We start from the raw sequence: 9,730 nt of genomic DNA, 5'->3' as shown, positions 1-9,730 counted from the left end.
GTCCTGATTCTTTAGGTTTTGAATCTGACCGTTTAACCCTCCAGTCGCCTTGGTCTCCAGAAGGCTGGGAAGAGAAACAGTTGATTTGGTTTCATTCTCTGGAAGAAGGGCAAGATAGTGCCCTATCCTGGGTGGGTAGCTCTAGAGCAGGACTCGGGCTCCCATTTTGTGGAAGCCAGCTGTCATCTGTGTCCAGGGCTCATTGACAACACTGGTTTGTCTCTAGCCAGTAGGTTCCCTGGCCTTGGGCTCAGGAGGAAACGACTCCCCGCCTCCCCTCCTGGCGGTTATCTGTCTTCAGTTCTGTTCCCCCAACCTCCCAGCTGTTCTTGGCTGCTCACCCTACTTCTGGGTCACGATGCCTGCTCTGTAGCTGCGTGTTGTATCAGGTTGCCTCTGAGAGTTCTAGAGAAAGCGGATCTGGCTTATCCAACTCTCCCCTCTCTGGTTCGCTGAATCTCTGCAGCCCCTCTGCTTCCCTCCAGAGCTTGCCAGGTCTTGGCTGGATGGGAACGAGGCCCACAGAGCTATCCGGAGCATCTCCCAGCCTGTGGCTGCTAAAAAGCATCTCCTTTCAAGGTGGGTAAAGAAAGCACTGGGGAAGGGAGGGCAGTGGCAGATGGATGTAGGAGAAAAGAGTCTAGGAATATTGTGGGCTAGCGGAGATGACTGGCAATTCATCCTGTGGATTTTTCTGCTTAGTTTCTATTGACTTGATGAGCTGGACACACTCACAGAAAACAAGGTCTTGGATTTGATCGTTCTAAGAACAAATTTAAAATTTTGCCACCAAACCAGATGTCTAAGGCAGATGGTACTCCGGAAATATTTGCCCTTAGTCCTGAGGGTATGCATGGCTTAGGCAACTGCTCACTTTCATTACCCTGATCCCCTTGTGGAATTTATATGAGAGGACACTGCACTCCTTCAAGCAAGGAGCACCTGTTGTATGCCAGGCATTCTGCTGGGCCCTGGGGGTGAAAAAGTGAGAAGGGCCAGGTCCCTGCCTCCAAGGAGCTGCGAGTCTAGTGGTAAAGGTAAGTGGCAACCCATCAAGGCCATACAGTGGGATCATGCCGTGACTGTCACCGTGCAGCAAGCCATAGCATCCAGAGGGAAGAGCACTGAAGGCTGAAAGGCTGAGCATTTTGGCCTGAAAGAGGCAGAGCCAGGTCAGGCTTCTGCTGGGAGCATGTCTGCAAATGGAGATGGCTAATGCAGTAGCAGGTCTTTATTCATCCATCGTTTATCCTTCCTTCATTCAACAAACATGTCCCTGCCCTTTGTCTTCTGAGGGTGTTTTGTGTTTTTTTTTTTTATATTTATTTTAGTGAATTTACCTTTCCTGAACTTCTGGTCTTGGTGAATTTGTTTTTACTTAAGGTTCCCCCTCCTTTGTTTATTCTGGAACTAAATAAGCATATTTGGTTATGTCCTGACTGTGTATCCAGTGTTTATGTATGTATCTCTAGCTAAAATTAGCGATTTGGATTTTACAATTCTGGCTCCCATCTGACTCACTTCTCTTTTCTCTGACTATGCTCTGGCCACACTGGTCCCCTTTCAGTTCCTCAAGTTGGCTGTGCTCCCCTCCCCTAGCCACGGGACTCTTACACATGCTGATCCCTCTGACTGGAATGCCCCCCCCTCATTTAGTTAGCTGTCATTTAGCTAACTCTTACTCATCCTCCCCATTTATGCTGGAATGTCTCTTTCTCAAGGATGCCTTCCAGCACCACCTCACCTGGATCAGATCAAGTCCCTACTTTGCTCTATTGTTCTTATAGCCCCTCATGTCCATCCTTCCTGGCACAGCTCACAATTACATACTGATAGGATTAGTTGGGAGAAGGCAATGGCACCCCACTCCAGTACTCTTGCCTGGAAAATCCCATGGACGGAGGAGCCTGGTGGGCTTCAGTCCATGGGGCCACTAAGAGTCAGGCACCACTGAGCGACTTTACTTTCACTTTTCACTTTCATGCTTTGGAGAAAGAAATGGCAACCCACTCCAGTATTCTTGCCTGGAGAATCCCAGGGACAGAGGAGCCTAGTGGGCTGCCATCTATGGGGTCGCACAGAATCGGACACAACTGAAGTGACTTAGCAACAGCAGCAGCAGCAGGATTAGTTGATTAATGTCATCTTTCTCAATAACTTGTAACCACGACCAGGGTAGAAAATACTTCTATTTTTCTCATCACCATATTCAGCACTTCATCTGAGCAGCAGGTAGCCAATACTTATTTTTTGAAAGAATTAGTTAATTAAATGATTGATGACTTTTTTGCCACTATTTGCCTTGACCCTGAATGACTGTGTGTCCAAAACCAAAAACAATACAAAATGTAAAAAGAAGAACCGGTACTGAACAGGGAGCCTCCTTGGAGAGAGGCACAGGAAGAAGGTAAGCCAGGGGCAAGATGTCCCAGAGCTAGGAGACTCTGGGCTTGTCGCAGTGGAGAACCAAGGTAGAAAAAATGGAGGGTCTGGAGCTCCCGGCAGGGTCAGACCTAGGAGGTAGGCTGGGAAGGAGGGAGAATCAATAGATAGGGGTTGAGCTGTTACCCTGATCCTCGGAGGGTACCTGTGTCCCTTGGGTGTAAGATAATGTGCTGGGGTACAAAAGACAGAAGTGTCCCATTTTCCTATGGCTTCAGTTATAACTAGACCTTGAGGAACGAGGGGGAGGAAGATCATTTTATATTAAAACCAATACTGATACAGAGCAGAATGTAAATTCCATGTAATTATAAAAAGTCACGAGATTTTAAAGACGTCAGTGCTATGACTGAAATGGTAGTTCAGTGAAAGAGTCTGAAAAGCATTAATACCTCAGAGTACTATATTCCAAAGAATTTCATATGATTGAAGTTTTATAAATCAGATAATACTAGAAATGCATGAAGAACCTGCTCTTTCGAGGCAAAATTTTTCTTTTTAATTTTTGTACCACTCACCCCTCCCTTGAAGACCTAGCACAACAGTGGTTGTACATAAAGTGTTGAACTGAACCCACAGCAAACTACTCACTCTTAGTCGGGTCTGGAAATTGTTCACTGGATTTTATTATCAAGATTGCTCTGCCTACCCACCCCTCTAGAAAGAAAGGGCCCACTTCTATGACATTCTGGAGAGAAGCTAAATAAAGAGGCTTCATGGAGTGTTATGTCCAAACCAGCGGTCCCCAACATTTTTGTCACCAGGGACCAATTTTGTGGAAGACAATTTTTCCACAGACCAGGGAATGGTTTGGGGATGATTCAAGCTCATTACAATAGCTGTGTACTTTATTTCTGTTGTTATTACATAAGCTCCACCTCATGGCAAATAGATGGGGAAACAGTGGAAACAGTGTCAGACTTTATTTTTCGGGGCTCCAAAATCACTGCAGATGGTGACTGCAGCCATGAAATCAAAAGACGCTTGCTCCTTGGAAGAAAAGTTATGACCAACCTAGACAGTATATTAAAAAGCAGAGACATTACTTTGCCAACAAAGGTCTGTCTAGTCAAGGCTATGGTTTTTCCAGTATTCATGTGTGGATGTGAGAGTTGGACTATAAAGAAAGCTGAGTGCCAAAGAATTGATGCTTTTGAACTGTGTGTGAAGAAGACTCTTGAGAGTCCCTTGAATTGCAAGGAGATCCAACCAATCAGTCCTGAATAATCATTGGAAAGACTGATGCTGAAGCTGATTTCAAGAACTGACTCATTAGCAAAGTCTCTGATGCTGGGAAAGATTGAAGGCAGGAGGAGAAGGGGAAGACAGAGGATGAGATGGTTGGATGGCATCACCGACTCAATGGACATGAGTTTGAGTAAACTCCGGGAGTTGGTGATGGACAGGGAGGCCTGGCGTGCTGCAGTCCATGGGGTCAAAAAGAGTTGGACATGACTGAGCGACTGAACTAACTGAAGCTCCACCTCAGATCATTAGCCATTAGCTTCTGGAGAGCCCTGGCCCAAACTATTCCAGGAAGAACTGTAGGGAAGACAATGGAGGGGTAGCAAGAGCGAGATGCAAGCAGAAAAGTGGGAAGAGGATTTAATAACTTCCTGCTATGCCTGGAAGGAAGTTATTTTCTAGTTCTCTGTGTGTTTTCATTGTTTTCTGTGTTTAACTTGACTCCGAAGAGAAACTGTGAGCTGTTTGAAGTTAGGGCTGTGTCTGCTTTTCACACAAAGTACTTGGAAACCATGTATAATAAATACTCGACCACAATCCAACCTAAGGAATCACCAGGACTGGAGTGGATGAAATCTTGGCAAAGATTACCATCCAAACTGAAAACCACAGAGAGCAAAGTCCTCAAATGTAGGTGGTAGGAAGCAGGAAGTTGGTAGAGTAGGTGTGTCAGGAAGGCTGGTGGGTCCTTGCCAGTGAGCTGAGCCTCAGAGAGCAGTGATGGGCATGGGAGGGGTGATTACTGGGATGGATTCTCAGCAGGGGCTGAGATGAAGGAGACAATGTTCCCAGACTTAATCATTGCTTTTAACTCCCCCAGCATAATCTCTAATGGTCCCTGGCTGGTGCCACTCTGAGCCTCCACCCCCAGACCCTCCACTCTGCCTACCTGAGCAAACTCTTTCCAGCTCCTCAGCAACTCTGTATCTCAAATCTATGCTTGCTGGCTCCTTTTCCAATGCATCTCATCCATGCACCTATTTATTCAGCCTTCAGGGAAGGGGAAGGAGTGAGGCCAAATCTCCAGTCTGGATACTGTTTCTGCTGCTGCTGCTAAGTCGCTTCAGTCATGTCCGACCCTGTGCGACCCCATAGATGGCAGCCCACCAGGCTCCCCTGTCCCTGGGATTCTCCAGGCAAGAATACTGGAGTGGGTTGCCATTTCCTTCTCCACTGCATGAAAGTGAAAAGTGAAAGTAAAGTCTCTCAGTCACTTCCGACCTTCGAGACCCCATGGACTGCAGCCTACCAGGCTCCTCTGTCCATGGGATTTGCCCGGCAAGAGTACTGGAGTGGGGTGCCATTCTAGAGTGTATCAAACCAACTACTCCCAAAGCAGCACTCTGATGAAGGGACCCTTGGGTAAGGGCAAGGCAAGGGAGGAATCAGCAGCCAGTGATGCCGTCTGGAAGCAGGGGAGCCAGGCTGCACCCTTGTCAGCAAAGGGTTGAAAATGAGCCAAGTAGAACAGAATGGAAAAACAAGAATCATCTGTGGTTGAAAAAAAAAAAAAAGGTTGGGGTCGGGGGAGGAAACCTCAAGTCAAGGACACGAGACTTGTTGCCAAAGAAGTTGGGGATGAGGACAAGAGCTACGCGACACGTTTCTCCTCTCTCCTGACTGCATTTTCTCCTTTTCTCATAACCTTCATGATAAATCACCTGTAAATTATAACCTCGCAAGCGGCACCCACTTGAAATTGCAATCTGGCAGCCCTAAGATTGGCATTCAGGGACTGTCTTTGTCACGAAAAGCAGAATTCTTGTTTATTTTGGTAAATTAATTGCTGGCAAAGAGGGCTTTTCATTTTCCAACCCGAATGATACGAAAAGAGACTGCAGGGTTGGAAAGCACCAAAAGGGTATTCCGGGTTAAATCGCCTGCCTGAGCAACAAACACATCCTGTCCTTGGCATCTCTGGATTTAAATCCACAAAATAGGCTGGGACTGTGTGCTGAAACTGATGTGTGCACATAAGTAGCCCCTGAGTCTTCACCCCTTAGCAAAGTGCAGGCAACCTACCATCCTGGGGAAGGGGACGATGTCTGCGCCATGTCGACAACCCCTGCCACAGGGGATGGGGGCTTCCCTCGTGGCTCAGTGGTAAAGAATCCACCTGCCAATGCAGGAGACGTGGGTTCGATCCCTGGGTTGGGAAGATGCCCTGAAGAAGGAAATGACAACCCACTCCAGCATTCTTGCCTGGACAATTCCATGGACAGAGGAGCCTGGCAGGCTACAGTCCATGGGGTCATGAAAGAGTTGGATGTGACTGAGTGACTAAACAATAATACAGGAGATGAGTGCTTCAGAGTGGCATTGGAGGAGGACGCGTCTTAGTGAAAAGGCCCTGGGAAGTCTCAGTGTCATAAAGGTCCCTGTGGCCTCTGCCTGTGATGCTGTCCTGCCGTCTTCGCCAACACCAGATTTGACCTGGTCATCCTCCTATGTAATGAGTCTGCCAGTTGGTCAGCTGTCTGTACCAGTCCCCCCATGGGGAACAACTGGGTGTGGTGCCTTTGGGAAGGATGTCTGTCACAGAACTTACCAGGACCCACAGACCCACATACCTGACATGTACATGCACAAGAGAGCTGCCAATCCTGTTCCATTCTGGAAAGTATCCAAGTGAAGGGAAAGGATTTCCCCGGTGGTCCAATGGTTAAGACTCCATGAAGGGGCACGGTTCAATCCCTCTGTGAGGAAACAAGAACCCACATGCCACACTGTGTGGCCAAAAAGATAAAAACTTTAACAAATAAAAAGATTAAAAAAATAAAGTGATGGGAAGGCAAGATTTCAGTGAGGTTATTTGGGAAAGGTTTCCTAGAGGGGAGGAGAAGTTGAACCAATTATTCAAGGGGTGTTTTCTTCTTGATTTAGCATGAGGAGAGGGGAGGGCCTTTCAGGGGGTGGGTGAAAGGGTGGTCTGGAGACAGAAGGAAGTAGGAAGCTGACTGTCTGCAGGGAGCTATGTCAGGTGGTGCCTGGGGTTGGGGGTCGGGTCAGGAAGAAGTGAGTGGCCCAGGTGACTCGCTTGATGAGTAACTCGGGCTCAATGAGGGTTGCTCATCTGAACACACAGCAGGTTTCCAAGCAAGGGGGAGGGGATAATGATGCCAGCCCGAGTGTGTGGGATGAGCTGGAGCCAGGAGGCTGGAGCAGGGTCCGAACAGGAACTTAGCCTTATTGAGAGCATAGCACCAGAGGCTAGGCCAGGTTAAAGGCAGAGGAAAGAAAGGGGGTGGCAGGAGAATGCCTTTGAGAAAAAAGGTGAAAGGAGGTTCAAGGCCCTGGGCTTCACTGGAGCAAGTTTGTAAGAGCAGAAGGAAGAAGAACCTGGGAGAAGCAGAGTCCTGCCAGCTAGACCCCCAGCCCCCTGGCCATTGAGTAAAACCTATAAAGCAGTTCTAGTATTTAGAAGGAAAACCTTTCATGTCCACAATCTGTTTTAGTCAGAATATCTCTGAGATGTAGGCAGGGTCAGAGGTCATCTCCCTATAACTGGGGAAGGCATGGAGGCACATGTAATTAAAATAACTTGCCTGAGATCCTGGACAAACCTGATCATTTTCCTAAGGCAGGCCATGAGGAAGAGCAAAGAGTTCCCTGGGGAAGTCTTCTTTCCCCAGGTCCTTCCTACCTTGCAAGTAACCTTTTCCCCTGGACTCCATGGATTCAGCACACCAAGCTGGCACCCAGGTCTCAGGACACCAGGTCACCAGATCCCCCTTTGAACCTCAAATGTCTGCAAGCCTTTCCACCTCAGGACAGTCAGGGGAGGCTGGATCCTGACTCCACTCTTATGGTTCTTTCCTCAAAACTCTTGCTGCCCCAGGTCTTCTCGCCAGCCCCATGTCAGCTTGCTTCTCCTCAAGGTCCAGCTGTGGGTTTAGATCAGCCCCTGCTCAGCCCCTTCCTATCCACCCTCCTACTGCTCTGCAAGGACCTATCCCCCTCCCCTTCTCATCCTTTCTGGGGAACTTCACTTTTTCTTATTGAAAGAGATAATTGGCTGGATGTGAGCTTGAGGGTGTCTTATTGCTCAGATAAGAGGTTTTCATATCAGTCCTGATGAGAGACAGCGGAGGGGCTCTTCTTGCCACCCACTATAAGAGGCAATTTTATTCTGGCTCCTCAAGTCTGGAAATGCTTTAGGGAACTGAGCTGCCCTTTGTCTAAAAAAATCCTTTCCAAGAAACTCAATGTCCAGAATCGATAAAAATGACTCAGCCCTCGATGGAAGCAGGAGAGCCCTGTCAATCCATCGTTTCCCTTCCTTCCAACTCAAGCGCCCAGCAGCAGCACCCTCTTTATGGGGATGGGATGTGGGGAATGAGCAATGGAGGTGGGTGTGGTGGTGGTGGTCCATAGAGATGGTCTGAAAACTGCTTATCTAGCCCCCATTTACAAATGAAGAAACGGAGGCCAGGAGGGAAAGTCACAAGCCCAAGACCGCATGGAGTGCCTTCCGGGACTTGGCCTATGGTCTGGTTGGCCCTGCTCTCATTCTCTCTCCTGGGGACCTCTGCTCCATCTGTGCTTGGATGCATCCACTCATCCATTCATCCAGTGTCGCTGGATCTCTGTGCCCACCACCACATGGGCTACAGATGCAGCAATGAGCACCACACGGTTCATGCTCCTTGCAATCATGCCACCTCAGCTAACCAGGTAGCTGCAAAATTTTCCCACCCCAGCACAAGCCCCCACCCTGCCTGTCACTCAGGCTCCCAGCAGCCAGAGCTAAAGATAGAATTGAGGGCAGCGTTTTAAGTCAGCGCAGCAGACCTGGCTGGCCGAGTGGGGAGGAGAGGGCCCGCTAGGCCGAGCTAGGAGACCTCCCCTGAGCAGGCGGCCAGGTTTCCGGTGGCAGCCCATTCCCACAAGACTGGACTCAACTGTGGACATGGCCCTGGGCGGGGCTGACGGAACTTCTGTCTGACACCTCACACCAGATACCCACCTTCCCTGGACTTCAGATATATTTGTCTTGGCTTTCTCTTTGCTGTCCATTGTCTTGCTGACCCTGGGCTTTGATTATTTGCAAAGCCAGTGAAGACCCCAAATCTACAGGTCTGCTCTGCCCTCATGCTGATGTTTCACAGGTTAGCACATGGCCAGAGGAAACCAGGTGATGAAACCCAGGGCTGGGGAGGTGGGGTGTTCTGCCCGGAGCCTACAGGCCTTACTTCCTGGGCAGGGGGCGTTCTGCTGACTGATAGAACCTGGATGTCATCTCCAGAACTTTCGGGAGAATAAAGTCACCATCAGACCCCAACTAGTTGGATTTCCTCTTCCTACCTTCAGGCCACCTGCTTCTCTTTGCTGCTCCCTAGTAATGGGCCAGCTGATGCTGGTAAACATCACACTGGCCTGGCAGGGAAGTAAGTAGCACGGGGGAGAAGAAAACCCCGGACTTATTCCCACTCAGGGCCATACCTCTCCACCCTGTGGGCAAGGCAGGCCGCTGAGTAGCCCTGGGAAGAAAAGCAGGAAGAAAAGACCAGCCACTTGGAGCAGCTCACACTTTCCCAGAAGTGCAGGAGGGGAGGGAAAACGGCTTCTTCTCTTATCTGGGCCTGACTGGGGGGGTCATCTCAGCATTTCAGCATCAAAGGAAATGACAGAGACAAGGTACCTCCTGCCGTCCTCCAGCTTGGTGTGCGGGTGTCAGCCATGCTTTCTAAATCAAGGGGTTTGGTGCGAGCCCCCAGGGAGTGGCAGTCTGCAGAACCAAGGCAGGGGGGTGGGCAACTCTGCTCAGTATTTGCCCCCTTGCCCCACAGTGGCAGAATGGGGATTACCATTCCAAGAACCTGCTTTCCAGGGACAGAAATAGTAGGGAAGGGTGGGGTGCGGAGGCTGGGGCTGCCACATACTGCTTTTCCACGGGCATTCTGGGTAAGAATATTAATGAGACTATTAATAAATTCTTACCTCTGTATAAGCCTTCAAGACCTTTCTCTAGATATTTTCACCGCCTGCACACCCATTATCTCATTTGGTTTTCAAGGCAACTCTGTGAAGCTGTGAGGTCATC

General features: G+C 49.1%; 1 protein-coding gene across 1 annotated transcript in view; it reads left to right on the top strand.

Annotated features, from left to right (window-relative positions):
• Positions 1-477: 477 nt before the first annotated feature.
• The window catches only part of SYNDIG1L (synapse differentiation inducing 1 like), a 57,620-nt gene continuing 48,367 nt past the window's right edge, over positions 478-9,730 (top strand). Inside the window, exon 1 of the mRNA XM_061429450.1 lies at positions 478-579. The gene's annotated coding sequence lies outside the window, so the exon portion shown is untranslated. The remainder of the gene's footprint in view (positions 580-9,730) is intronic.

Source organism: Bos javanicus, chromosome 10 (genome assembly GCF_032452875.1).
Source record: "Bos javanicus breed banteng chromosome 10, ARS-OSU_banteng_1.0, whole genome shotgun sequence".
Taxonomy (NCBI): domain Eukaryota; kingdom Metazoa; phylum Chordata; class Mammalia; order Artiodactyla; family Bovidae; genus Bos; species Bos javanicus.
Note: the sequence above shows the minus strand (reverse complement) of the source record. Positions and strands in the feature narration are given on the sequence as shown.